This window comes from Buteo buteo, chromosome Z (genome assembly GCF_964188355.1).
Source record: "Buteo buteo chromosome Z, bButBut1.hap1.1, whole genome shotgun sequence".
Lineage (NCBI taxonomy): Eukaryota > Metazoa > Chordata > Aves > Accipitriformes > Accipitridae > Buteo > Buteo buteo.
Window position 1 is genome coordinate 64,729,520 of NC_134204.1, and position 13,760 is coordinate 64,743,279.

The following is a 13,760-nucleotide window of genomic DNA, read 5'->3' on the forward strand; positions in this document are numbered from 1 at the left end:
AGAAGGAGAAAAAAATAAAGAATGTATGTGTGGAGGAGAGAGAGCACAAACTTTAAGTTGAAAGGATAGTTTTGAAAGTAAAGCAGTTACTTCAGGATGATGGTTGGTAGTAGGTATGGGTGTGTTTTCTCTGTTTCATTTGCCTTGAATGCCAAAAGGACAAATCAAACTATTTTTAAAATGTGTAGTATAGGTATTATTGGTGAAATGTCTGGGTACAGTTCCAGAAACTTATGACAGAAAACTGTAGAATAAATGCAGGTGTGAATGCCATTTATTTTAATGAACAGCACTATAATCAAACTTCATGCTTGAAATAAAATCTCAAAAGAGAAAAAACAATGAGTCTTAGAAGTACCAAAGAATACAAATCTGCACATGTTGTAGTGACTGATAAATGACAACTCTGTGGCTATTTTTAGAACACCATTTGAAACTGTAGCAATAGTGTTGAAACCGACTGAAAATGTGTAAGTTACTGCATGCATAGTTATAAATTGTGCTGAAAAAACTCGGAATAAAATGTTGCTTTGTTAAGAACCTAATGTGGCTAGCATTCATATAGAAGACTGCTTATTTTGTGTATTCAACAGGAGTATTTGCAACATAATCACATATTGCAACTGGCAAGGAATGATTTGGGAGACCTTCCTGTAAATGAAGAAGACATGGTATGAAAGGCATGACACTACAGGATCTGCCACGCCAGCCTTTACAGAGTCTGCTTTGCCTTTGCCAAAGCTCCTCAGGGTCCCATAGTCTCCATGTCAAGTACAGAGGTCAGACCTGAAGACTCTTCTCACCTCACTGTAGGTAAGGGCACATAGATTTTAAAACACAAACAATTACTGCTAGTTGAAGTGTAGCATATGAAGTAACATTCTGCCAGTGCAGCTATGTGCTCAAACAAATTTTCTTCATTACGATTTCCCTTCGAGAATGAAATTGCCACCAAGTTAGCCTGATACAGGTAAGTGACTCTTGTGTTGCTCCCACAGGTGCTGAGTGGTGGGGAAGCATGCTATTGGCAGATTCAGGAGAAGCCCAGCCTGTGACTTCAGACCTCTGAGACCTTCACCTTTCTCCTAAGTTGGCTGAACGTTTGCATGATTCCAGGGTTGGCAAGTTTGCTCGTTATCTGTAACAGGTTTGTGACTTTGGAACACATACTCGCTTGGGTGATCTACTTGGTCTGACATGATCTCCGTGTTAGTACCATGCTAGGCACACACTTAGGCTTGCTATTTCCTTGGGAGAAAAAAAAAAAACCCTCCGCAAACAGAACATGATGCATCTGCCCATAACTTTTCAGCTGTCCACTTTAGTAACTATTTTTTCCAGTCTCTGTGAGTAACTGTAGCGAGTACTGGATATTCTATACTGACTGTCTCCTGACTCTACAGATGGCGGCAACCCTGTCCTGTAGTATCACTGATAAAAATGCACAGACTTCTGGGAAAGCCTGATGATCTGCATCTCCTGTTACAATCTGCTTTGGGGTCTACTCTTGCAGGAATACTTGGGAGTCATGAAGACTGGCTGACTCATCTCCCCAGCTATAGTTGTAATTTTCCATTTACACAGGGCTAGCGCACAGAAAGTGCTGGAAAATTACAATTGTCTGTCTCCTGAGCAAGGTCAAAGCCTGACTGGATGCCACAGACAGAAACCATAATGCAAACCTAACATATACAGTCTATTGTGAGTCAGTTGTGTGCACATCACTGCTTCCAATCAAAATGCTTAGGGTCGATAAGTCTAATGACAACAGACTAAAGACAGCCTAGGTAGTATCTTGAAGTTGCCATCAGTTGCTCTGTTGTCACAAGCTGAGCTGATAGCATCCATTTTAGAAAACTTTATCGCCAAACTCTGGATCCCATTAAAATCTCATGTTATTATATAAACGGCCATGCTGTGCTCTGTCTTTTGGCAGTGATAAGCAACTCTCACTCTCCAGCTGCATAGTCGTTTAGCAAATTGAGATCTCCTTCTAATTCATCTGAATATTCAGACCTCAGAATAGCACAGAGACAGCACTTCTGAGGATAACTAATGATATTTTACAAAATTCAAATTCTGGCCATCCACCAGCATTCATTTTGCTAAATCAAAGTGCAATGTTCCTTTGTGAGCTGATACTAAAGCTGAATGCAATTAGAGGCATGCTGAATAGTTTACCAGAAATCAAGATCTCTCTTGACTCTGGAAATATTTCTGGCTCATACTAAGAGGAGAAAAATAAAACCTTAACTCCTGTTCCCATGTCCAAACTTACTGTCAGCATTACAAATTAGTGGGATAAATAGAGTGTGAACTTATGTCCTGTCAAACCCTGCAATACAGAATCACCCTTACTTAATGATAAAAACAAAGCAGTTTTTTCTATTTGTCACTGGGGGATAACCAATTGGAAACGATCTAGTGTCCACCACCATTTGGGACCGCGCATACAGCTATGTCAAACAGCTGCTAAACAGTAATTTATTCAATGTCTGTACACCGTATTTCTTGCTTTTGGAAAGGGAAATGAATGTGTCTGTCAGACACATAGCCTGATAGCCTAAGCACTAGCACACTGTAAATTAGGGGTTCCCAATTTTTTTTTTCCTTAGGTACCACATACAGCAGCAACAGCGGTCGTACATGTAGCCCACCATTCACTGAATTTTCAGCTTGGGTGTGTGTGAAGCGTCTGCCACTCTGGAGTGATTTATATACTGCAGTCTGACGACTCATTTCACACACTGCATGTCCTGGTAGTCTTCCTTCATCACACACACACACAAAAAAGATCAGATGGGAGAATTGTTCAAATATAGAGTATAACGGATATTATTAATCAGCTAAATGTTGATTTGCAAATGTACTCCTTATCATCAGGGAAGTTTTAAATGCAGTTTCTGGTGAATTGGAAAGTTTCAGCCAACAGCTGTCTGTGTGATTTCTGTAGATCTGAATGTTCTCTCTCAAACCTGATTGCTGCGTAATTACAGTGGCAATGACAGCCTCACTGCCTTATTTTTCTTCCCCCCAAAACTGCCCTTTGAAGAAAGATTTCTTTATGAGTGACCTTTTTGGTCATATAAGCAAGCGTGCTTTTCTGTCCTAAGTTTTGACAGGAATGTTGGAATCTCCTATTCATTTCCTTGTAACAAGATTGATTGCTGACATTTGCTACCCAGTGGCTCCGCATAAACAGCATAACCTGAGGATCATAGGATTACCTTGTCCTTTGGGAATCTCTTTCTTTTGGATGGAACAAATGTGCAAAACCCAGAGTCTTGCAGGTTAGTTCTCACAGAAGGAAAATTTGGTGATTCAGTTAGGCTGTCTTTACATTTCTGCTCTTACAAGCACACACAGAGTCCTGTCTGCTTGAACACAGGAAGAATCAAATACCCAGAGCTGCAGCTCTGCTTCCAAAATTCTGCCAGCTGAAAGCCTGGTTCAAGAAGTTTAACGCTCTTGCCCTAGCAGAGGCTCATGCGCCTTTTCCCCATTTGTTTCTGAACTCTCTTTCTCAGCCTGTCTCATATGCATCTGTAAGGAAAAGAAATCCAGAAAGCCATTTTTCCTATGATATGTAAATTTTCAGTCAGACTCAGGTGTCCATGTTTTGGCCAGGCACATGCACTCTGTGATTTAGTGGCTAAAGAATGGATAACAGCCATGGAAAAATAGCCTCCCTAACATCATGGAGGTTAAGAAGGCTATCTCTACCAGTGGGAGTCAGCTAATGCAGGACTCAGCTCCAGTGTTGTTTACTTCTAGCTTTCTCCCTACGTGGCTGAGAATGGCTGCAAGCCCCAGCACGGAGATCTCTTTGTTCAGGGGAAGGAAGCATCTAATGCATAGAAATCCTCAGTGTTTGCAAGAAATATGTTAAAGAAGCGGGAGGTCTGATGGCTGCTGCTCTGATTCCCAGTCTTTACCTCTTTGTTGTCAGTCTTAGGTGGCAACAGAGAATCTCACCTGGATCTGACTCTCCAGGTAATTCTGTATTTAAGCAGATCTTCAGCAGGACATCTCAGCAAGTGAAAAAGAAAAAAAATAATTTTTTTGAATCCTCCAGAAAACCTAGAGCCTCCTTCCAACCCCACCTACCCAGCCATTTCAGGTTCTCCAGTGTGTATGATCAGCTTTCTAGTTGCAATGGACCTGAACAAACCTCATAGCAGGCTAAGAATGCTCCGAGTGCTGAAACTCAGAATAGGTAAAAACTTTTACAAATATCTATGCTGAGAAACAAAGTGGATTTTCTCATGTCCAGTGAGAAGTGTTTGCATACTGAATTGTTTCCTTTGTTCAGAGCATAATAAAGTCTGTACCTCCTACCTCACTGCCTGCTTTCATTAACACTGCAGAAATTTAGAATGCTAGCAGCTCCCATCCATTCTTTTATGCAGTTCCCCACTACTCGTCCACATCTAGTTGTTCCGGTTCAGCTATTAGAAAGGGTAGCATGGGACAGTAAACAAGCTCAGGGAACGAGTACACATTTAAACTATGCCAGCAAGACGGTCTAGCTGTTTGCACAGCAACAAAAGCGATTTTGTTTGTCCAGTTAAGGGACAGTACAGAAGAAAGGGAACTGTGCAGTGTTTTGGGTTTGTGTGGTGGGGTTTTGGTAGTGGGGGAGGGGCTGCAGGGGTGGCTCCTGTGAGAAGCTGCTTGAAGCTTCCCCGGCTCCAAGTCTGACCTGCCTGTGGCCAAGGTTGAGCCCATCAGCAATGGTGGTAGCGCCTCTGGGAGAGCAGATTTAAGAAGGGGAACCTGCAGTGGGGAGGGGGATTGGAATGTGAGAGGAGCCCCTCTGCAGATACCGAGCTCAGTGAAGAAGGAGGGGAAGAGGAGTGGAGGAGGAGGGGATGCCCCCGCAGCCCGTGGTGAGACGGCAGGCTGTCCCCCCTCAGCCCGTGGAGGGGAGCAGGGGAGCAGATGCCCACCTGCAGCCCGGGGAGAGAGGAGCCCACGCTGGAGCAGGGGGGTGCCCCCCAAGATGGCCGGGACTCCATGGGAAAGCCTGTGCTAGAGCAGCCTGTGCCTGAAGGACTGCAGCCCCTGGAAAGGACTCATGTTGGAGAAGTTCGTGCAGAACTGTCTCCCGTGGGAGTGATCCCACGCTGGAGCGGGGCAAGAGTGAGGAGTCCTCCCCCTGCAGAGGAAGGAACAGCAGAGACAACATGTGGTGAACTGACCCCAACCCCCATCTCCTGTTCCTCTGCGCCACTGCGGGGGTGAGGTAGAGAGAATTGGGAGTGGAGTTGAGCCAGGAAGGAGGGAGTGGTGGGGGAAGGTTTTTTAAGGTTTGGTTTTACTTCCTGGTATCCTTGTTTTGATTTGATTTGTAGTAAATTAAATTGATTTTGTTTTTTCCCCAAGTTAAGCCTATGTCTTGCCTGTGACTGTAAGTGGTGAGTGATCCCTCCCTGTCCTTGTCTCGAGCCACGAGCTTTTCTTTATACCTTCTCATCCCACTGGGGCCAGGGTGGGAGGAATGAGTAAGCAGCTTCATGGTGCTTTGTTACCAGCTGGGCTTAAACCACGACATGCAGCCAAACCAGAAGAAATGTTTGTCACACATATTTGGACAGATTGCGTTGAAATCAGCTGTTCAACTCAGAAGTTAGCACGGACATACATGGGTGCACACATCCACAGAGGAGGTGAGTGAAAAGGAAGCGCCTCAAAGAAGGGCAAAACCAGGGTAATCTTTTCAACCTTGCTACTTACCAGATGCAGCAGACATCTAGCCAAGTCATTAGTGGAAGTTGAGGCTAGTGCAGTGGAAGGCCTGCATCAAGTCTATATGTTTCTACAGCTTGCATTGCTGCCTTATTTACTTAGATTTTCTAGATCCATCCTACCAGAATATTTCAATACAAACACTGAGAAGGACTAACTGGCTGACCTATAAAGCTGAATTATGGACTTCTCTGGGCATATGACTATGTGCAAAGACTAAGCTGGTGCTTGCAGTTTTGGATTCAAAGAATTCTACTTTGTAATCTAAAATATCTTCTAGTTTTGATTATTGTTATAACCAGGCTAATGAAATGAAAGGGGAGACACCCATTAAATAATAAAAAAAGCCTAAGAAAAATCAAATATACAACACTTCAGTCATCCCCTAGTGACTAAGCTGCTTGTTTCATTGAATTGTCACCAACAGGAACATTATTATTCTTCCTTGTGCATGTCACTCTACTGTTTTAACAATTTAGGTGACTCATGCTGAGGAAATGGAACAAGAGATATCTATCTAACTTTATATTCAGCCATAGGTAGGAGCCATTTAGGTTTTCTAATTTAATGCAGCTAAAGAGAAATCACATTTGCAACTGTCCTTGAAGGGGGTTGGGGGATGATTAATCTAACTAAGAATACAACTCACTCATTGAGATAATGGAAAAAGGTTGGGATTATGAATGTGAGAAATCACCGGATCCCAGTAAGGGGCAGAATGTCCTCAATTTAACTTGACTTCAATTAAGTGAAGAACACACGGTATTCCTAGAGGTTTGACTCCTAACTGGGGAAAAGGTAGAGAATTTGTGTCAGATCTAGTGTCTGATGGTGCAATACACCAGAACTGCTGAATATTATTATTGGTGTCTAAAATGACACTTTGTCACTGGTGTTTTAAATCTGTAATTTTCTAGTAATCATCTTGTCACTGGGTTCTTAGCTTAGCAGGAACAGGCTCTTCTGGGGTGCCTTATGCCCAGTCTATTTGTAGATATGCTTGTTTAGGAATGGGGTGATTTTTTTTTCCCCAGTTTGTTCAGCCCTGCTGCTAAACAAGAGCTGATCATCAGATTGCCCCCCCTGGAATCTCTGTGCAGTCCTGATAAATATATAAATCTCTGTCACATGCATATGCCTACATGGGGTACACTGATCCTCTGACGGTATCTGATGTCCTTGATTGTGCATTTGTAAAAAGCACATTGTGTGATTGCTTTTGCCTTTCTCCCTTGCCCTTTAAGAACTATGAAAATCTTTAGGCAATGGGTGGTTTGGGTGGAACAGTGAACTGAGAGTCATTGCATTTCCCCACCACTTGCCTGCTGATTAAATGTCAAACCTTGAGTTTATTGTTGTTAATGCCTCTTCCCCTTCTTGCTTTTTGGGCCACAGCCTTTTTGACCAAAATATGGACAAGTGAGAAAGACTCCAACCGACTGAGAAGGATGAGCACCTTCTGCAGCTCAGGATAGCACCTGAGCAGAAGATGCAGCCCAGACACCTCATCAGAAACCAGAGAAGTGTACCCAGGGAAAGCAGAAATCTGCCTAGATATTACATACTAAAATGGTATGTTTCAACTATAGTATTAGCAGATAAAAATATCTTGTCAATGGACATGTAGTCAACAGCTGCCTTTTGGTATCAGTGAGGACTGGAATGGAACATCTTATTTCTTCTGGAGACAGGAAAGAATCAATGTTTTGAAAAGAAACTAACAGTAGTTGGTGAAAACTGCTTTTGCAGGAGATCTGTAAAGAGTAGTAAATATTACTATCAAAGCTGAAAAATAATTGTAAAAAATAATTCTTTGGGTACTTTGACCTAATATTCAAATGCATATCACAACACTGGATGAAAGAGAAAAGAACTGCATGAGAAATGACACATTACTGCCTGTTACCTACTGTATCTTAATTAGAAAACTCTTAATGTAAGCTATTATAACACTGACAATGAGAAGACTTCTCACATCTTTTCCTCTTGTGTTTCCCCAACTTGTTCTAAGCATTAGTCAAATGAGCTTATGATTTAATGATGAGATACAGAACCAGTAAGAAAGATTTGCTTCAATGTTCTGATTTTTTTCTTCCATAAAGTCATGGGTTTTACACTTTGATTATTGCTTAGTTGTATAAATAATGTCAGACATGGATATTATAATCCCTGTGCAAACTTGTGACCATGTCTGGTGTAATATCTGCCTTCTTATTTTTCTTTATCTTCTGTAGCCCGCAATGCAATTGCTTTTTACCATCACATGCAGTTCAGTAGTGCTGTGCCTGCTGCTGCTACGATAAGTGTTTTCCCAACAGGACGCTACTTTATGATTATGTGAGCAGACCTAGAGAACGCTGCTTTCAAGGAGTATTTGATAGCAGAGTACAGTATGTGTAGAAGAGTAGGTCTGAATACTACACTGTCTTGGCTCTATATGTTTAGGCACAGATACACAATTGTCAGAAGTAAGTTACCTTCTGAGGTATGTAAAACTAGAAACTAAACATGTTACAAACCAAACAAAAGCTGAAAGTATAACAGCAACACTATCACACCACCAGCTCTCTACCCAAACCAACTGACATAAAGAGAGAAGTGTTAGCAACTGGGTTGTCTTCAGATCACAATAGGAAAGTAAGAAAACTCCAAAATTATAAGAAGTCTGCATGAAAATGGAAGACAAAATAATCAAAGCTACTTGGCTAATGTTGCCAATGTTGTGAAAATCTGATGTGTTGCCACTGACCTGAAGATGCTAGGATTCTAGAATTTTTCTTCTTTTGAAATTCTAGAATTTTTCTTCCAGTCCAACAAGCACAAACTAGCTTATTCAAAAGTAATCTTGTGTTAAACAAGCCATGTTTCTTTAGGTCCTTATTTATAAGTGGCAGGCTATCACACTTTACAAGAAATCTAAACAAACTTTCATAGGTTACAAATTAAGATAAAATTTGAATATTGAAGCCTATTTGAACATTACAAAAAATGGTGACACATATGCAGAACTAATGAAATGCAGGAAAAGGATAGTATGTGTGCAGAAGGCATAAGGACTTTACCAGCCACAAAAGGTTTCACAAACATTATGCCAAACATGATAAAACAGTTTGCAAAGCCCAAGGTGAGTGCTTGGTGCAAAATAAAACAGTATCAGTCCCTAAGTGAACAGAAGCTCTTGTTTTCAGAAAATGAAAACCCAGCAAGCAAACTTTTGATGGTGGTGATACTTGGTTAGGACAAGTGGCTAATATAATAGACACACAAGCAAAAACTGAAATGCATCGAACAAGTTGTCTACCTGTTGCTAGATGCAACATTGGTACTCCACAGGCTGATTTGAATTCTAATGGTGCAAGCATTGCTTAAAAGCAAGGAGGGAAGAAGAGCTCACTAAACCAAACAGGAATATAAGGTATTCCTTTTACAACTAGAAGGATGGCAAACTGAAAACAAGATAGTGACTTAAGATACAAAGAAAGCCACAATTCTGTAGCCTCAGGCTATTACTGAAAATCACTAAACAAAGTTCTCTTTCAAATGTCTGCCACTAAAAACCGCTGCCAGACCTGGCAAAAATGAAACCATCTTTAGAATTCAACACCATCAAAACCCAAGTAGACTGATGGCCACAGCCCAGCCAGTTTTCAGCTAGTTTGTTTACTCACAGCATATGAGATCATAGAGCTTGAAACAGATCAAACACCTTACCTAGTTTCTCATGAAGACAGTTAGGCAGGTAGCCCATACTAAGTTCAGTATCACTGGCAACACTTGAACTTGCTACTGTCTTTGTTGTGTCTGTATTGATACTGCGCAGATACAGCTTTACACTGCATAAAGAAAGCTGCAATGTTACTGTGACGCTGTGCTCACAAACAAACAGGTAGATGCAGTAGAGAACAAGAGATTGCGGCAGTCATTTAATAAATGGGAAAAAGAAAGTTTAGGAATGGAACCAAAGTGAAATTTATTTCTACCTCTTTTTTTTTTTTTCATCCACAAGGAGCAGAAAAGTCAACTGAGATACAATGAATGACAGATTTTGTTTAAAAACAAGAAAAAGGTAAAGGTGTTTTGTTTTTTTTTCTGTTCAATGTTTCATTCTGCTCTAGGACTGTGGGTATTTCTCTTCTGAAGTAAAGATTCAAAATGAACCATTGCTTTAAAATTAAAAATGTTTTGATTTCAGGATGTTTTCATTTCAGTCTGAAAACAATGTCTTAATTGCACTGTACATACATTTCTCAGAAGAAAATAGTACTGACGCAAAATTTTTACACTGCTCTAATAATAATAGAGGATGTGAGATCCTGAGTAGAATTAGGGGAATATTTGGTGAGAAAGAATGGTGTACAAAGAAAAAGTGCCCCCAGATCCACCCTTCTAGTGTTCATCTTGTTCTAAGAGCTCCTTAGATGTACAGTGCTAGCTGTATAGTTTTGTTGTTTAGCTTGTGTTAATGGCAGGAGTGCCTGTATGTGCCTGTGGCCTGCAGTCTGCTGCTTGCTCTGCTATAGGTGGCTGCTCTGACAGGACAGAGGCCAGATGTGCCACTCCCAGCTGTCTCTGCAACCCTGTAGGCAACTGTCCTATACCTGGGGGTGTTCATCCCCAAATTCCCAGGGAAACATAATGCACATAGAGATAGAAAGCACTGCTTAGAAACCAGCATCTGTTATTACCTCTTCTCATCTGAGGAGGCACTTTTGTCTCATTTTAGGGAGACTATAGCTCCCTTGCTGTTGTATTGTGGCAACCGCCCTTTCTTCTAAATTATCTGACAGAGAGCAAATGTGTCCTGCTCAGTTCCCAGACTTGTCGAGGGTCTTTTTCATCTCAATAGCTGTTTTGCACATCAGGCTTCAGCTGTGACATGCTTCCGGCTTGTTCAAGCACTCAATCTTAGTAATAAGGGTGCACAGTCAAAAAGTGGATCTCTACCCCACTTAGACAGAGATGCATGATATGGTTTGTTAGGATGAGGATTGCCCCCTTAGGTTGTACATTAAAATTTTGATGTGTTCTGTTTCTGCTAGGCTGGGAAAATAATTTCTGTTGCAGCTCTTGTAAGCACTTAGCTAGTGACCTACTGGTAACAAAAAGGTTCTTGTGTCCAGGTTCAAATACTGCAGCATACAGGAGATAAACAAAACTCTAACTCACCCAGCTCATGAGGAAACTGTAAACACTTCATAAAAATAAGCTTATTTGGGACATGGTGTCCAAGTGCTTGAATTATTTTATAATCTGGTAGTGAATTTCAGCTGTATGCATCAGGGGCATACAAGTTTCAAATTAATTAATTTCGTAAAAGTTTCATGAAAACTGTGTAGAGGAGAAGATCATGCAGGTACTTTACTGGAAAGAAAAGGGGACTTTGGAGCTTGTATCTGAGTACAACCGAAGGAATCTAGGTGGGAGTAAGTTTTATCAAAGCTCTGACAATAGGAAGACTTTCAGTTGAAACCTGTCGATCTTTAGCCACCTGAACTGATCCTTTGTGAGCCATATGCTACAGGAAACAAAAATCCATTAATTTCAATGCATATGAAACTACTTGCTTATGGAAAACAGTGAAATACAATGCCACTACCAGCAACATGACAAAACAGTATTTGTCAGGTATTTAGAGTCTATATAAATGTTTAATAAATATTTTAATTTATGCATCCTTGTTCTTCCAGCCATTTATTACTTGGATTTGTAAGTGCATGTGTGTGTGTATGTGTGTAGGGAAGAAAGCTTAACATGGATGTTTAAATAATGGATGTATTTCTTCAAATTTGCTCATGTTAAAAGAACTGGAGCCTTTATCCCTGGTCTATTGTCTAGATCTCCAGTCCTGCAATCTACAGTGTGTAGATTGCCTTGTACTCACAGTAAGCCATTGGTATGTTGTATACTTCACAACTGGAATAGGTGCAAACTGAAGCCTGCTAGTGCTTATGTTAAGATTCTTGTAAAAAGCTTTCTAACTAAAGATTACCATTTATGGAGGATCATTAGTATTAGCCTGTGTGGAATTTTATGAAGAATGTGGGGAAGCAAGTTAATATTGATTTGTGTGATTTTATGACTCAGGAAAAAGAGATTTTGGCTTTATCACGGGAAGTTCTATGCAAAAGTCAGCTGAGCAGAGATTAAAAAAAAAATAATGGTAAAGATTATTAGAAAAGGAATAGAGAACAAACCAGAAAACAATTCTAAGTACGTGGTGTATCTTATAGTTAGAGTACTATACGCAAATCTTTATTCCCTTCTCTTCTCTCCTTACCTCCAAAGGATATATTAGGGTTTGAAAAGATAGAGAAGGGTGGTCAGGCTTCTGTAACAAGGACAGACTACACGGACTATGTATGTTGTCTGGAAAATATTGTTGTGAGGGGAATATGATGGAGTTTGATAGATCACAAAAAGGATGGGAGTGGTTAAAAGGGAAAATTTATTTTACGTTCCTCTCAGTGCAAGAACTATGGGTCATTGGATAAAGCTATGAGCCAGCTGGTTTAAACAAACTAAAGAAGTACATTTTGTAAAAGCAATGATTCAGCTATGGAACTTACTGTTGAGGGATATTGAAATACTAACATCCTAGGTGAGTTAAAAAATGATAGACTTGGATGAATCCTGAAGGTAAAGACTGAGAAATTGCATGAGTTTGTTGATACCCAAAGATAACGGTTGGGCCTGGCTTTTCAAATATTTAGGCTTGGACCTACCTACCAGTCTTCTCAAAACATAATTACTTAAGGTAAACCCCAAAATTGTTCTGAAGTTTTAAAGTAAAAACTTATGAACAAGGGAATCTTTGCAAGTTAGCTAGGCAATGGATGTAGTATATTAATCATTGTTCTCCTTTTCTGTTTGTACACAATTACCAGTACCAGTTCTTTTCCCCTCTTTAAGAGATTTGATGATTAAATAGCAAGTTAAAACAAAACACCAGTGAGAAAGTGGTATAACCATGTAATTCGCATTAACGGAATTTGGTTTCTCTGAAGTCTGTTAAATATATCTTTAGTAAGTACAGTGTGGCCTTCTTATGCTCAGATGTCTGAATGTCTGTGTACACTAGTCAGAAGTATTTACAGCTTTTACTTTAGATCACATATCACACAAGATCTGAAATCTGAAAGGTAATCCATAGTTATGTGGTCATTCCCAGTTTCACATCAAGAATTAGACACTCAAATTTTTCACAGTCCATTTTTTTCAACAGGAGGTCATTAATGGCAATTGAGAATCTCTAGCTACCTCTGTAACATAATTTCTGTCCTTCTGCTAACAATTACTGTTTCACTTTGACAAGTGATAGCCCTGGCAAGACCAGCAACAATGATTGCTATTCAACTGTAACTAATAGGCAAATCCCAAACTGTACTGCCTACCAGAAACTCCCAGCTTAAAAAAATAAACATTTAGTGTGCTTAAGAAAATAACCTTGCCCTATACATTGCAAGTATCAGGCCTCTTCTAGATTTTATTTGGCCCTCATACTACCCTAGAGATAGGCACTATCAAAAATACATGAAATTACATGAACATATGTCCTAATTAATTTTACCAGATACATATATGGGGAACCTCAAATTATCTTTCATGGAGTTTCATGTACAGTTTTAAGTGCTGTTGTACAGCAGTCAGTATCTCCAGTGACTTCAAAAGGCTTATTGAAAGCAATTTTTATTTTACTGATGCAACAGGTCACAAGCAATTTCCAAATTATTTCCTCTTGAGGTCAAATTATTGATGCAGTTATCTAAGTCAACTGGCTTGTAAAGGAGCCATAATTAGAAACAAGATCAATAGAAACCTACTTAGTTGAGATATCTAACAGATATTTCCAATGATAAGGCATAGTTACAAATGTCAGAAGTCATAAGCTTTGTCGGATATGACAGTAATGACTATTTTTATGCATGTCATCCTTCAGAATGCGAAGAACAGTACTAAATAGTCTATGACAGGTTTGTATCATTGAAGTCCTTTTACAGATACTGAATTACTAC

At 40.1% G+C, this 13,760-nt stretch overlaps 1 long non-coding RNA gene across 2 annotated transcripts; it reads left to right on the forward strand.

Annotated features, from left to right (window-relative positions):
• Positions 1 to 740: 740 nt before the first annotated feature.
• LOC142027394 (uncharacterized) lies at positions 741 to 9,775 on the forward strand. Of its 2 annotated transcripts, XR_012649122.1 has the most exons (4): positions 741 to 813; positions 999 to 1,147; positions 7,144 to 7,320; positions 9,755 to 9,775. It is a non-coding gene; the product is annotated as an uncharacterized LOC142027394 (long non-coding RNA). The 2 variants fall into 2 exon arrangements; XR_012649121.1 differs by lacking the exon at positions 9,755 to 9,775 and having other exon boundaries at positions 7,144 to 7,977.
• The last annotated feature ends 3,985 nt before the right edge of the window (positions 9,776 to 13,760 follow it).